Genomic DNA, 6,516 nt, shown 5'->3' with positions numbered 1-6,516 from the left:
AACATACAGAGACAGCAATGTGTAAAGATAAACATCCAAACAAAGAGGAGGGGACATAACTGGCAACCAGATAAGGACCAGAGTGCAGAGGGTCTGAGCTGTGCAATCTGCCCTACCTGATGCTTAAAGGGATATTCCGCCATTTTTGGAAATACGCTCATTTTCCACCTCCCCTCGAGCAAAACAATCGATATTTACCTTGTTCCCGTTCATCCAGTCATTCTACACTCTGGAACTACACTCTCATCTGGCGTAATAATCAAGGCAACTTGCAAACTACTGGCACTACTACTGCTTGTTGTCTATGGGGACTATTTTCAGATGCTGTGTACGATATCACTGCGCCTATGGTACGTTTGCAAGTTGCCTTGATTATTACGCCAGATGAGAGTGTAGTTCCATGTCAAATCAGCCTAGAAAAACGCCAGGTTTCATTTTCAGTTGGTCTTATTGCACTTTCTAACTTGAGAGGAGACACGTTTTAAATGGGAAAATTACCAGAAATCTTAGTCACTTTTAAACATGAAGCTAGCAGGTGAGAAGCTAATGATCTAATCCGATTCAATGATCTATGCTAGGCTGAAGCTAAAAGTTGTATCGCCAGACTCACAGAATGGCTGGATGAACCGGAACAAGGTAAATATCGATTGTTTTGCTCGAGGGGAGGTGGAAAATGAGCGTATTTCCAAAAATGGCGGAATATCCCTTTAAAGTACACTGCTAATGCACATTTATAGTTTAAGTTAGGAGAATGAAGCCACACAACTCTTCTATTAGGAGGTGTACCACTTACTCTGACTTAACTTCCCCAGGTTAATCACTAAACTGTTTACTTGGAACGACCTCTGGGTGGCATATTATCCTCTAAATCACCCAGGAGGAAGGATTTTATCGATACTGATACCAAAACCGTTACTGCTTAACGATACCGGTTCTTATGGATACTCTTATCGATATTTACCATAGCAAAGAGTGGGAATTAAAGGATGACGACAAACAGGGTGTCGCTCCAATAAGTCAACTCCAGACCTACTGACTTCGTCGACACCAATCAGATGAGCCGCCCTCAACACAAACAGCCTGATAGCGCATACGCCAAGAATACCTTGGTATTGACTTGGTATCGATTTAGTATCGGTTATCGATACCCACCTCCACCCAGGAGGCATGCTATCTAGAAAAGCAGCTCTAGGTCACACAGGAAGCATGCTACTGTATCTAAAAAGCAGCTCTAGACTGCACAGGAGGCATGCTATCTAGTTCTGCCTACTCTCCAGTGTGTGTGGATATGCACTCCCCAAAGTGTGTGTGCGCTCCAGTGTGTGTGTTTTCCCTAGACTGTGTGTTCTCTCCTGGGTGTGTGTGTGTTATCTCCAAGAGTGTGTGTTCTCTCCTGGGTGTGTGTGTGTGTGTGTGCGTTATCTCCCAGAGTGTGTGTTCTCCAGGGTATGAGTTCCCAGGGTGTATGTTCCGCAGTGTGTGTTCTCTCCAGGGAGAGAGTGTTTCTGACAATGTTGGCACCCGTGGGAACGGAATGGTTTTGGGAACTTCCTGGTCTGATCCGGCGGTGACCTCCTGGACCAGGTGTTCCAACACAGAACACGGAACATGAAACATGGAATACAGAACATATTGATCAGCCGTTCTTACAGAACACCGACCTGTGCTGTATGTAGAACACGTGATCTTCCTGGTTGATATCCGTCCTCCTCCTCCAGATGGACAAGGAATGTCCCGTCTGTGTGTGTGTGTGTGTGTGTGTGTGCGTGTGTGTGTGTGTCAGATCAGATTAGCCTTCCCCATCTCCACGCTATGCACCGTCTCTGCTGTAAGTCCTGCACTCTCTCGGCTCCATATCTACCAAATGCTGCAACTCTCTGGGCACAGCACAACACGTGTGTGTGTGTGTGTGTGTGTGTGTGTGTGTGTGTGTGTGTGTGTGTGTCTGTCATAGCACCTGTGCGCCACCACTAGCTTACTCTGTTCGAGATGCAAGTTGGACAGGGGGTAACCAGACTGGAGTCTCTCTCTTTCTCACACACACACACACACGTATAGAAAAAGCTGGGCGATGTGTTGTTTGGTACAGTATATCTGTGGTGGCTTTGTGCCGTGGTTGTAAGGGGTTAGAACTGTGTTAAGGACACACCGTGGTTGTGTGTTCACTGTGTTGAGTTTTATTCATGTGATCTGGAATGTGCCCCACCATAGAGCTGTAGAGTAGCTTAGCATAGCTTAGCATAGCTTAGCATAGCTTAGCGTAGCGTAGCACCAGTGGCTGTAGACGGATCGATTAGACACCCAATGCTTTTTTATTATTATGGAATCTTTAACACAAATTGTACCCCTTGTTTCAAACCCAGAGGGAGGGAGTGTGTGTGTGTGTGTGTGTGTGTGTGTGTGGGGGGGGGTGGGGGGGGGGGGGGGGGGGATTGTGTGCTTCCCACCCAGTTAAAGTGTAAATTAAATGATGTCTCTCTTCACCAAAGCAAGACGGCAACTGTTACTGATAGCAAAGCAGGCTCGATGGAGGACACAAGCAGCAGGAGAATAGATGAGAACGACTGAGAGTGTGAGAAACGAATAAGATTGAGGGTGAATGGGAGAAATGAATGAGAAGGAGAAGGAATGTGAAACAATACATGAGAATGAGGATGTTGCGACAAGTCCACCTGGATAGAAAGATGGGTAGAAACTGACTGTTAAACACAAGGCCCCCGGGACCTCCTGTGTCTAGTGCTTTAACCCGACAGTGATGTCACTGACCACAGGGCCTGCAGATGAGGTGATGACCTCACCGTCACGTTCCCTCATAGCTGTTCTCACTTGCACCTGACTGAGGCCCATAGTGCTAGTGTTGGAAATGGCCACTAGATGGCAGCATGGCTGTAGTGCTAGTGTTCGAAATGGCCACTAGATGGCAGCATGGCTACAGAGAAGGGCGTTGCATTCTACAGTCATTGGGTTGTGCTGCACTATACTGTAACTGCTTCCTCCTGGACCACATTTAGCCTTGAGCCCCATCCATATGTACTGTACTGTACTGCATCCATATGTAATGCACTGGACCACTCCAAACCTTGAGCCCCATCCATATGTACTGTACTGTACTGTACTGCATCCATGTGTACTGTACTGTTCCACTCATATGTAATGTACTGTACCGCTCCAAACCCACGGAATGTAAACACTCCAGCAACTGGCAAAGGGACAAAAGGGACTAAACATCCATGTTGACGGTGACAAGAATGCGGCGGCCATGTTGACGGTGACAAGAATGCGGCGGCCATGTTGAGCTGTGACCACACATCTCCAGTAGCACAGACAACCGACTGACAAAGCAAAGGCACACACACTGACAAAGCAAAGGCACACACACACACACTGACAAAGCAAAGACACACACACACACTGACAAAGCAAAGGCACACACACACACTGACAAAGCAAAGGCACACACACACACACACACTGACAAAGAAAAGGCACAGACACACACTGATAGAACTGCAAACACACACACTGACTCTGATGAAAGGTTTGCATCATTACATGAACATGGAATAAGTTGAATGTACTATTGAGTGTTTCTTTCTGCAAAGTGATAACAGTGTAAAACAATGTTTGAAGCAAAAAGATGTGTGTGTGTGTGTGTGTGTGTGTGTGTGTGCAAAAGATCTTTGTGCAACCCCAGTGTTGTGGGGCTATAGGGCACTCTGGCTGATATCCTGTGTTCACGTGAAGAACCCTCAGCAGTTCTTTAGTGAAGAATGTGCTCTCTGAAATGGTGGAAAATGTGACCGTTTAAGGTTTTTTAAATGTATTGTTGTTTCTATTGTTGTTTTTTAAAGTGTAGCATTGGGACCGTGTTGGAGGGATATGTGATGTTCATGCTGCTGTAAGACACAGGGCTAATGGAAGTGTGTGTGTGTGTGTGTGTGTGTCTATTTGGGGCAGTTTCAAGAAGATTAACTTACTTGAAGCTGATTGATTTGCCAGACTCCGTCAACGATGTGTGTATCCGTGGTGTGTGTGTGTGTGTGATGGCTGGATGGGGGCGCTGCATGCCTCTGCTGGTCCCCCAGAGAAAGGCCTCTCCTCTGGGCCCCTCCGCTGCACCTCTGGGCCCCCTGGCCCTTCGCTCCATGCATGCATGCCTTTAGCTAACGTACTAACATGCTAACAGTCATCAGTTCTCAGTTAATGCTCAAATAGGCGTCAGATCTCAGTTAGCAGCTAATGCTAAAACTGCCATTAGTTCTGAACTTGCAGCTAGCGCTAAAACTGGTGTCAGTTCTCAGCTATCAGCTAACGCTAAAGTGGACATCTGTTCTCAATTAGCAGCTAATGCTAAAACCGGCGTCAGTTCACAGCCAGCAGCTAACGTTAAAGTAGACATCAGTTTCCATCTAGTGGCAACACTTAAACAGACAGTTCAGGCCCCTGATGTTTTCCTCAGTGTTAGCTGCTAACAGAATTAGCTGCTAACTGGGTTAGCCGCCGCTCCCTGTAAAGGTAAGCCAGTGAGCAGGCAGCTGCTCACCTGCCAGGATGTGAACGCATGTGTTTGCCTTGTACTCTTGTACTGAAACAATAAATCTCAAAACATCACTCTTCCTGCCTCATGTCTCAATCTGAAGGTTCTCCTACGGGGGCGTAGCAAGATGGGGGGCCTAGTGGGGCATAGCCCCCCCCCCCCCCCCCCCACCCACCCCAGATCCGGCTGACTATCATCACAAGCAAGTGCCCCCCAACACACACACACACACACACACACACACACACACAGCACCTGGAGTTATCACTGCATTATCATACGCAGCAGTAGCAGTGGCGAGCCCTGTGACTTCCTCTCTCACAGGAAGTGAGTGCTTGTTGTGGTTTTGGCACCTCAGGTTGTCCTCAGGGCTGCAGGTCACAGTGCTGAGCCAGAGACACCTGCTTCATGGGCCCCAGGTGCTCCAGCACAGGTGAGTGGGGCCGGCGGCAGGTTAATTAATTAACGAGGAGAGGTGTTTGAGGTGTTGACAAGGGAAAGTTTATTTGGTATGACAGAATCAAAGTACAGCAAGACTACGTCATGGAGCAGAGCCATATCATACAGTAGGACTGCTGAAGAGTACGCTACTATACTAGATTTCCATAGCAACAGAGTAAACACAAAGTAGATCAGTAGTCACAGTCCAGATGCTCCGGTTACCATGGCAGCGGCCACAGAGCCCTCATGAGACAGTATTAAAACCCAGCTGTCATGGCAACGGGTAAAATGCCTTCCTTTCCCGTGACGGGTCCCAGCACAAGCGTGAGACAGGCACAGGGGAGTGTGTGAAAGAGGCGGGCAAACACACACACACACACACACACACACACACATTTTTGATACATTTTTAAAAAAATGAAGCTTGAATTCAATATTCATTATATAATACATTTAAAAATGACTGCCCATTATTGTTTGGGCAAGGCCAGCACTACCTTTGCCTTTAATGTATATTCCCCGTACGGCTGCGATGCTTTTAAAAACGTTGCTACCTATTCATGGTGTTGCGCCAAGAAATCGCGAAACACTCAAAGTCGTTAGCTGTATGATTAATTGCAGCCGTCACGATTTGCTAATTGCATTTGTTCAAATTGCGATTTCGATTAAAAACGGATTAATCTTTCAGCCGCACACGGAGGAGAGGAGCACAGCACGCTGAGATCACCATCACCCCAGAGCCGTTCAGGAACCAGTGTCCTGTAACCAAGGCAACAGCACAGTCAGAAGGGCCGTTCAAGGACTCTCCTCCAGACTGTCCATCCGCAGTGAAGACCCAGAGGATCCACTCACACCAAGAACGATAACTATAACGATAACTATAACGATAACTAAGTGTCCCAGAGGATCCGTTATAGTTACCGCTCACACCAATAACGATAACTATAACGATAACTAAAAGTGTCCCAGAGGATCCGTTATAGTTACCGCTCACATCAAGAACGATAACTATAACGATAACTAAGTAACCCAGAGGATCTGTGCGGAAGCATCCTAAATGGCCGTTCAAGCCAGAAACAATAACTATAATGATAACTATAACGATAACTGTAATGATAACTTTAACAATAACTAAAACAATAATTATAACGATATCTAAAAGTGACCCAGATGATATTGTTATATTGTTGTAGTTTATGTGTGGACGTTATCGTTGATCTTAGCTAGAGCGGTACTTTGTTGCCGTTATCGTGATCGTTACAGTTATTGTTCTTGGTTGTCATGGCATCCTGATGGAAACGTTTGAGATGTCACAGCATGTTGCAAGACTTCATGACCCATGCTTGCGAACGTTCGCAAACAGTATTCTGTTAGCCTTGAGTTTTTGGCGAACGATTGCTAACAATCGCTAACAGTCTGAGGAGGTGGTGCGCCGCGAACATACAGTGGAACTGGACGTGAGTTTGACGAACGCAACAATGCAATTACTGTTAGAATGGAAGGTTAACACCAAATCGTTCAAATTTAACAGTTAAAAG

The sequence above is a fragment of the Sardina pilchardus genome, chromosome 17 (genome assembly GCF_963854185.1).
Source record: "Sardina pilchardus chromosome 17, fSarPil1.1, whole genome shotgun sequence".
Classification (NCBI taxonomy): domain Eukaryota; kingdom Metazoa; phylum Chordata; class Actinopteri; order Clupeiformes; family Clupeidae; genus Sardina; species Sardina pilchardus.
This window is presented reverse-complemented; position numbering follows the sequence as displayed.